This window comes from Alligator sinensis, unplaced genomic scaffold (genome assembly GCF_000455745.1).
Source record: "Alligator sinensis unplaced genomic scaffold, ASM45574v1 scaffold280_1, whole genome shotgun sequence".
Lineage (NCBI taxonomy): Eukaryota > Metazoa > Chordata > Crocodylia > Alligatoridae > Alligator > Alligator sinensis.
In genome coordinates, this window is record NW_005841835.1 from 1,809,859 (window position 1) to 1,819,561 (window position 9,703).

At 44.7% G+C, this 9,703-nt stretch overlaps 1 protein-coding gene across 1 annotated transcript in view; it reads left to right on the top strand.

Moving 5' to 3' along the window:
- The first annotated feature begins 621 nt into the window (after nt 1-621).
- The window catches only part of SYNDIG1L (synapse differentiation inducing 1 like), a 26,029-nt gene continuing 16,947 nt past the window's right edge, over nt 622-9,703 (top strand). Inside the window, exon 1 of the mRNA XM_014519027.2 lies at nt 622-690. The gene's annotated coding sequence lies outside the window, so the exon portion shown is untranslated. The remainder of the gene's footprint in view (nt 691-9,703) is intronic.

The window sequence follows — 9,703 nt, forward strand, 5'->3', positions numbered from 1 at the left end:
GTGTTAGGATTTAGTAAAAGTTTTGACCCCAGCATTTCAGAGAAATCGCCCATGGCACCTCTCAACCTGACCAGTGAACCTGAGGCAGCTGAAATGAGAATGGCTACGTAGGCTTCTCTTTGTATGCTGACATTGTGCTAAAGTTTGGAATTTATTTTCATGCATTAAATGCTAAAAGAACTGAGAGTATGAGAGATGCTAGTCACATCAGTCTGTGTGTCTGTGGAAGGCACTCAGCCACCACCATGGGTGACATGGTTTAAGAACTTGAATAGGTCAGAAAAAAACATTACTTTTGTTGGTTAATTGTAGCAACAGAATGACTGCCAGGAGGCAGGTCCGTTCTACATGTATGCATATCAATCCCCTTTGAATCTAGGGTTGCAGAGTCCAATCAGCTCTTGGGCAGGGGCTGTGGGAGAAGAGAGAAGTGTTCAGAGTTTCAAATGGTTTAAGGGGAATGAAAGTGCCTTTTGTGTCTGAGCAGCTTCTGGTTTATAATTCATTTTCCTAGGCCACTGCAGGTTTCATACAAGCACCTGCTGTTCTCCACATCCACTTTACTAAGCTGCTTGCTTAGCTTCTAAAAACTAAATTTCCGTCTACTGAGTGCAGAATCTGTCACCAACAGACATCTCATCTCCGAAAGAACACTGAGCGGAGATCGATGGTGTGAGGTAAATGATAGGGGTAAGTGGAACTGGATCTGAGACTAGCTGACTTGCACAGGAAAAGACACTTTGTCTCTAGAGGGTAATAGATGGCTACTTTATTTCTTGGCAGGAGGAGGAATTGGCCAATCAAATATGTTGTTGCTGCATTTATCTAGCAAAAGTTTCTTGTGCAATGAAGATAACTGGCAGATTTACTGCCTTTGGGAGCTAAATCCCTTTCACTTTAACTTCCTGCTTCTGCAGGGAGTAAACATGGTTATTAAAGAGTACTTCACTGCAGCTTCAGCCTGGGATTGTGCAGCATGGTGTCATGCTTGGGTACCACTGTCCCTCTCTGTTTGCATCCCAGTCTTCAGACTTTGACATCTTCTGGGCAGAAGAGCCAGGCATCCTCTGAAAAATCTACTATTGGTATCCCTTTTATATTCTCTCCAGGTCCTTGCCCCTTGAGACCATTTCTATAAAGACTCAGCCCTGTCCAGCCTTGATGCCCTGTAGTGGAATAGTTCAGCATTTTAGCAGGGCTTGGTCTCTTGTGAAAAAACCAGACTCTGTCCAGGAAAGCTTAAACTGAAAGGCTGTCAGAAATCTGTGTAATGAAGGGGATGTCTGCCTGAATCTCTGGGATGGAATCTCAGAAGCTGAAGCAACCTGTTAGCTTATCTTGCCTCTCTCCTGGGACCTGGGGCTGGCACATTCCTCATGGGGTATTCTCTACCATTTTCTCCAGGCTAGTGGTGAATGTCCAAGGAACGTAACTGCCCTTTGGCTCCTTGGAGATGAGCGCACATCCTATGGGAAATGCTCATGGTCATTTCACAAGGGACTATATTCTACCTCAATACTCTCATCCCTCCATGTTGCACCCTTTTCTGCACTGCCGTAAATTACCCTTTTCCTTCCCTAGAGTTTACACCCTTCCAAAAGCTGTAAACATGTTATTGTTTGCTCCTTCAGTCTTTCCTTCCCAGGGCTTTCCTAACTTGTCATTGCTCTTTCCAGTTGTCAACCTCTCCCTAGAGATGGGTAATGGCATCCCAGATAGGTTTATTCCAGGGATACATGCTTTCCTTCCTCCAGCACGTTAGACCTTGGGGTGAGCATCCACAAGCTGCTTTGGTCTTTCTGTGCTTATACCACCTGCTGACTTCTGTGTTGTTTGCTGTCTGCTCCCCCATTGTCTCTCTCAGCCATTCGTGCTTTAGTTCCAGCTCCAACACTGAGCCTATTTTTGGGGAATGTTTTCATTAAACATTATCCCAAACTGAACCTTATTTTGCTCTTTTTCTGCATATATTCAGACCTTGTAGATGCAGGGACTAAAGCTTTCATGGCTTTAGAATGGAATTAGGAAGCAGAAGACACAGATTCATATCTTCTCCCTGTGACTTACTTGCAGTGTGCTTTGGGCAAGTCCCTTAACCTCTCTGTGCTTTGGTTTCCCCAGTGGCAAAGTTGAGATGATTAGCAGGACTGTATAAACAGCTGATTTCTTTAGGTCAGTGGCAGAACCCCTGAAAAAAAATACTCAATTAAGGCAATCCAAAGTGACTTTTTTCTGTTATTTCTTACTAAAATGGAACAGTCATTAATAAAAAAAATAATAATTTGGAGCTGGACAAAATGTTCCATCCAACCTGAAAGACAGCATCATATTTAGCTTTTGCATGTCTTTTATTCCATAGTTTAAAAGTAAAGCTTGTTTTCTTAATAAAATATTTTGACTTTTTTCATTATTAATTTTTCTTTTGGGCTTTGTTTGGCTGGCAGTATTCTCTCCATTTGCCCTGAGGCTGCATTTTCCTGTAAATACACCATTTACCTGCAAAAATGGTACCCAGTTCTAGTACTAAAGCTTACTGGACTCACCTCACAAGGGGGAGAAAATGTAATAGTGTGTGTTTGGGGATTCTTATCTACCTCAGTGGTTTTCAACCTTTTTTCATTTGTGGACCCCTAAAAATTTTTGAATGGAGATGCAGACCACTGATCTACCTAATCAAGTCCCAAGAGAAGCGCAGGCATAGTTTGAAGTACACAAGCAGTTTAGAAAGATTTCCAAGGGGCTGCTTGTGTGTTTATGATGTGACACCTGCTTAGAGTAATGTAATTAGGGCAGGGTGATTGGGACAGCCAACTTGGGCACCATTTTGGGGGGACAAGTGGGGCAAAAAATACCCACAGCCACTGCAGTTTCATGATCATGTGAGCAACCTAGTGGCAGCTAAAAGTTGCAGCTGCCCCTGTGCCACAGCTGCCCTGGGTACCTGGCTGCATTGTTATGCCTCTGCTTACTTTGGTGTTTTGTGGGATTGGGCCCTAGTGTCCAAAGGATGTTGGAATCTTTACAGATGTCTCAAGGTACACTTGTCCTTTACCACAGGGCTTAGAGCAAAGAGGTGGCTCTCTTGCTGAAATTTCTTCCCAGCTTTTCCTTTGGGGAGCCTGTACTTCTTCCTCGATGAAGAGTCTATGGGGCTGTATCCTAGACCCTGCCAGCTGTCCAGGAGCTGCATGGGTCTCTGGGAATTTTGGTACATGGGAGGCTGGAGATTTCTGCAGGGAGGCTCATAGTTTGTAGCCTTGCTCTATAGGAAATGCGGAGCCCCACTACTAGAGATACTCTTAGAAGACTCCTTAAAGACAGTTCCCTACCAGACAGGATGGGAGGCCGCAGATTCATGCTGTTATGTTCATGCCCTAAGCTCTTCAGTCCTTGGGGAGAGATATTTTCCCTTCTCTCTCCCTACTGCACTGCAACTGCAGAGTGCCCTCCCTAGAGGCTGGGCAAATGCGGGGTGGTGCCACTCTAGGAGCTGAAGGTGTATCTATTCAGCAGGGCAAGGGTCAAGTGTGGAGGGTTCTGTCCCTCTGGACAAGGCTCACAAGAGCAGTCAGCCCCTCCGTTGACTATTCTTTAGGCGCACCATAGAAATGTAGAGCGTTCCTGAGAGGGGGAATGTATAAACCCATCCTCACTATGGTTTGCTTCCCCTTCAATATCACCCGCAAATGTCCTTAACCTCCATTCCAGAGCATTATTGAAGATGTTCAATCAGACCAAACCTAATACCACAGCTACTCACCAGCACTAGACACTGCCCCCACCTCATTTGTTGCCCTTTGTTTTTCCTCTTTGTTGACAGTCCTTTGGCAGGTTCTCTGACATCTGACTGTGTAAAACCCAAGCCAAGCAGGCTGGTTTCCAAGTCAGACTGTAAAATCCACAGTATAAAACCCACATGATTGTGATTCCAGGTTTGTTTTGCTGGACACTTCATTGGATAAAGCAAAGGTCAAGCACCCAACCCCAGGAGCGCCCAATCTAACTCCAGATGTAACACAACAAGAAGGAAAGAGAAATGGCTGAAAAAGGGAAGAAGGGAAAGATAAAGGTGGTAAGACACTGAGATCAGAGGGTAGCTCAGTGAGCCCAGGCACAGCATGATGATTTTATTAGGAAATCCAGACATGATACCCAGCCTCTTCATTCTTCCATCATGCCTGCCTCTCTCTAGCAAGCCTCCATGCACTGTGCTCAGCTGCAGGTGCAGACTGAAAGCTGCTTGTAGCTGCCAATGAGCAGAGGAAGATAGGGAGAAAAAGAATGAGCCCCTTTGAATGGTGCTAGAAATGAACAGGGCAGAGAGAGCTAGGGTTCAAGGGAGCTCCTTTTCCACTCTTGGGCTGCCACTGCTCAGACTGTACTTGGAGGATCCTGTGCTCTGCAGCACTCTGGGTTTTTTTAACATAGCCCTAGTCCAGGCATATTGGTTGAGAATTTCCAAAGCACAAGTGGAAGTTTGGTGGACAGCTTCTGTTGACAATTTTCAAAGGGATCAGGGTACCTGTTAGGCCCCTTGAGCACAACTACAGAGCAGAATACAGTGCCCTGCAGCTATGAATAGGCTAGCCCATGTCCCAGGAGCAGCATAACCATGTGTGAGGGTTGTTCCCAAAACTTTTAAAATCAGGTTAGACAGATACTTTTTGAGGATGGTTTAGAAGAAATGATCCTTCTTTGAGTAGGGGGCTGAGCTAGAAGTCCTCCTGAGGTGCCCTCCAGCCCTACTTCTGCTCTATTCTCTGTTTGCGTGGAGCTTCATGCAGGCTAATTAGCCTTGCTGGGAAGCCGATGACGTTAGCTCATTCAGAACTAGCTCAGGTCTCTGTGCTGCACTTTGCCATGTAAACATACCCTTCACGCTTTTGAAAATCTCCCCCAGCATCTTCATCTTTAAACATAACACTTGCAGCGAATTAGATTTCTGTTGGCTGTAGGATGTAATCTTTATAACTTGGGTTAAACAATCTCTGGACAGGGTTTTACTCCCTCCCAACCATATGGAAAATAATTTTAGGATTATCTGCTGTAAGACTCTATGTTCCCAAAGTTCTCATATAGCCCTGTTTGCAAGGACACTGTGAGCTGAATATAAGTAGTTAAAAGGCCAGAGGCAGGTGATGTTATTTCTCCCATGTTTATCCTGAAAACAAGATACCCTTCCTATTTCCAGTAGCTCCCACCAGCTTCGCGGCGCACTTTCTTAAAGGCATAGAGAAAATTTCCATCAGACCGTTCTGTTTTCAAGCACATCAGCCACAAAAAAAAGGCAAAAACAAAAAGCAAAGCACTTTGTCAGACTGCAGCTATTAATCTGGGTAATAACGCACTCTATACAATTTGTATCAAACAGGAAACCCTTAGCCTGAATTTGAATGGAAAGACTTGCTTATTCACTAGATCCATGCACCAGCTGAGTGCATCTGTGAGGAATACTTCAGAGTCTGAAAAGCTAAAATAGAAATGGGCAGCGACAAAATACAAGTTAGTTTTTAAAGTGGTAGTAGATAATAAATGCTGGAAGTAAAATATTGTTGATAAGCCCTTTAAATATAGTGGCAGCAGCAGTACCATAGTGCACTCATGGGTCACTATTAGGGTCAGGCCTCATTGTGTTTTGCATGATAGGCAAAAGGCCTTTGTCCCCAAAGAGCTTACAACCACAATTGAAACAAGGAGGATAATGAATATAACAAACAAAGGATGGCAGGGGAGAGAAACAAAGAGTAATAGTAGCAAGATCAGTTGGTTCGACTGGTTCGTATGTGTACAAGATGATGGTTCTGAATGTTTAAGTGTGTGTATTTTGAACAAAGAAATACCGAAGATCTCTTTCTCTCACCATCTTTGCTTAGTAGAAAGGGTCTTGAACCAGAAATCTGAAGGGTGGGGGGTCACCTTGCACATCCCTTCAGGGTTGAGTATTCCATGTGCCAGGGGCAGCATTGGAAAAGGCAATAAGAGAATTGAGTATAAACATACAGATGGCTCATTGAGGCTGATTTGTAGCCAAAGAGGTGGTATGGTAAGAAGAAAGGCTGGATGAGTAGGGAGGTCAGAGTCACAAAGGATCTTGATGCTGAGGTCTTGACTTAGATGTCATAGAAACTGAGACCTGGTGGATGAATCCAAAGTGGGGGTGATATAGGCCAGAAAAATGTTTTTGGCAGAAGTTGTGCTGTAAGGGTACTGCAGACATATCCTGGTACAACAGATATGAGCAACCACAGGAAAAAACAGTTGGAGAATTAAAAATCATAACCAGTAGCACATGAAATCAGCCATAAGCAAATTGCCATTCACTAGCACAAGGTTTCACGTTTCAGTAGCAGCTGGTACTTTTGTTTCATCCTTAACAACAAACGCTTCTTAGAGGGAGCTCTGTTGGCCAGTGCTCCAGGGAATGGCAAAGCTAGTTCTAGGAAACGTCCAAGCCTCGTAGAATTGTACTTCTGCCTCCAGAACAGATCCCCCCTGGGGGGAAATAGTGGTCTTAAGGTTGGGCTGGATGATCTCTTGAGGTCCCTTCCATCCCTACTTCTCTATGATTAATGAAAGACAGCGCTCTCTCTGTATTACTAGTATTTGTACTTTGACAGAGGCCACGAGTCTGTTCGCCATGCTTCAATATTCCACCTGGGCTTCTCTCCTGGGTGACTGGATGACAAATTCTCTCTCACTCTGTTCTTTTTTGATATTTCTTTCCTGGTGTTCTCCAGGCATCCTGTGTTTGCCAGGTTTGGTGAGATTCAGAGCTGAGCATAAAGAGCTTAGAGTATAGACCCTGCCCTCAGCTTACCTTGTTGCTGCATTGTGGAGTCAGCTACAGAATTTAAAATTCCCTTTTTAGTGTCCCAGATGCCTTGGGCTGGCACCTTGTTGTTGAGATGGCCCATCAGAACCCTGACAGCTGGCACCATGTAAGACACACATGTCTCCCAAACTTATCTCATGGGTTAATTCCTCAAGGGGCGTGAGAATTTGAATGACAGCCTCTGCCGGACTCCACTGTGCTAAGGGCAATGCTATGACCTTCACTTCCTCTGAGCAGAAAATGATCAGATCCTGTTTGTTCTCCAAATTTAAAACACCCAATTAATCAATTTTGTCTGACATGATTTGCTCTTCAAAACCCCACAGTATTGTTTATTGCTCCTGGCTCCATTGCCCACTAGTTGTGGAAAAGTGCCTATTTATTCCATATGTTTCCAGATATTGAAAGTAGATGAACATGGGCTGAGGTGGCTCTGGTGCAAATCCAGAGTAACTGCACAGAAGTCAGTGGAATGACGTTAGTGTAACTATTGGCACCACTGTCACTTTACTGTAGGTTCTCAGAGCTTCCTACCTTCATTACTGTAATCTCATCCTCTCAGACCTGCCTGGCATCCACTGTACCAGCCTCAGTCTGTTTAAAACACTGCTGCTAAGATTGTCTTCTTGGCCCTGGAAACTCACTGGCTCCACTTTCTCTACAGCACATTCCAGCTATTTGTCCTCACCCAGAAAACCCTACACAGGTCTGCACACCCCTGCGTATGTATTCTTTTATCTTCACACAGAGGTGTAGCAGGGCAGCTCCATGCCTTGGGTAGCTGTGGCGCACAGGGCAATGGCAGCTGTTGTGATGCCAAAGGAAGCACTGTGACCAGCTGCTACTGTGGCAGTGGCTATATTTATACTCCTCCCAGAAAGGCAGGTCCAAAGGTTGCTGTTCTGGATGCCCTCCCCCGCCCCCACCCCAGTTATACTACTATCTTGATATGTTGCCCCCACTGTCTACTCTGATCACCTTCTTCCACTCTCCTTTTGGCCACCTCTCCGATAAACACCTCCATGACTTCTCCCATGCCTCCCTGCTAGAGCTGGATGCTCTCAAGGAGGCTTTTCTCCTCTCTTTCTCCAAATCACCCTTCAAAACCTACGCCTACTATGATGCCCACTGGACTTCTCCAGCTGATAATGGTCTTAGGAATTTTGTGGCATGAAAAGACTGCATTGCGTCACTGTAAGCCTGTTAAGTTTGCATGAAGCAAATTACACAATCGTGTATTCTTAGCACCACTCCCTTTTTGCTCCTGTACCCAGCCTCTGTTTGATAGATTGTTGTGTTGCCTTTGTTCCATCTTGCATTGACAGCTCTTTGAGCATGATTTCCTGAGGTCCCTTCCAACCCTAACTTTCTATGATTCTATCTGCCTTGTCTTGCCATGTGTCTGTGAAGTCCCCAGCCCAATGCAATGTACTAGAGTAATAGAAGAAGTCACTAGTGGGAGTGAGATCAGAACCCAGGTGATTGCTGGAACCTGGTTTTTCTTTTTCTGAGGAAAGTACAATCTTTGTCTTTCTCCAGCTTCCTGGCACATCTCCAGTTTGTACTTCCCAGTGGTTAGTGGTAGAATTAACTACTGGTAATTAGCTAATTCCTATAAAGCCCTACAGTGTGTGTCACTCTGGCTTGTTAATTTGTAAGTGTAATGGACAAACCTTGCATAAACAAAGATAACTTCAGGTGGCTGCACTGTAATTGCAGGACAAGGATCCCAGTGTGTGCCCTAGATTCTAGTTCATTACATCTGTAAAGTGGTCTGAGGTCCTCCAGGATGAAAAGTCCTTGAGAAATGCATGAGCATTATGATGTCGCACAAAATCCAACACTGGATTCACAGCTTTGCTTGTTAACAAGGGGGGATCATCAGCAAAGAAACGCTTGTGTAAGGTAGGATGTGCAACAGGACTGGGCTGGCTCAGGGTAGCTGGGTTTCCAAACAGCTCAGGCTCCCTGTATCAAGCACCTACTTGGGAAACAACTCTTTGCAAAAGGAAAAATTCACTTTCCTTTGTAGAGTAACTGAGACATCTAGTGGCTGAATGGAAATATATATACTGTATCTCCCTTTTGGATTTCATGAGAAAATCTATTATTATTTGGGGGGGGATTTTTTTCTATAGTGATGGTGCACATAATATGTTGGGGTGTTCTAGATATACAAAAAAGATACAGTCCCTGTCCCTGGAAGCTCACATTTGAGGAAATAAGCAGCCTGGAAAGGACAAGGCAGTGGGAGATTGCTGGCCCATCACCTATCCTGCTGTTTACAGCTCTTACTTTGAGCTCTTCCACACACCTCTTGTCTAAGTCTTCACTAACCTGATTGATGTGGGAGGTGAGCCCCTTATCCCCCTGACTGCATTGGATACTTTTCACTGGATTTGGAAGGAAGGACAATGGAAATGTAAGGGACGCTGCTTTGCCTACTGCTGCTTCACCTACTGCCATTAGAGTAGACCTGCTCCAGGGTCTGGAGTTTGAGTTTCTGTTTCACACCATTAGGAGCAGTGTTTGTCTCTAAGTAGTTAGGAGGAAACACTGCTGCAGAGAAACATTTTTATCCACAAGAACAAAGATTTGATTTCCACCTGGAAATTGATCAGCTTGACTTGTGAACTTCCAAAAAGCAGCACATGGCCTCCCAATTCTCAAAGCAATTTACCCTCTGACAGATACAGGAGCCCATCACTGAGGCAGCTGACTACACCTATTAGGTTAGCAGAACAAATGCTGTATTCATTGCTTTCTGGCTCTATCAAACCAGTCACATTGGAGCTGTGAATTAGCTTCTGTTTCTCTCAGGCACCCTGACATCTCCATAATGCTGATGCACTCACCAGCTCCCACCCCAAC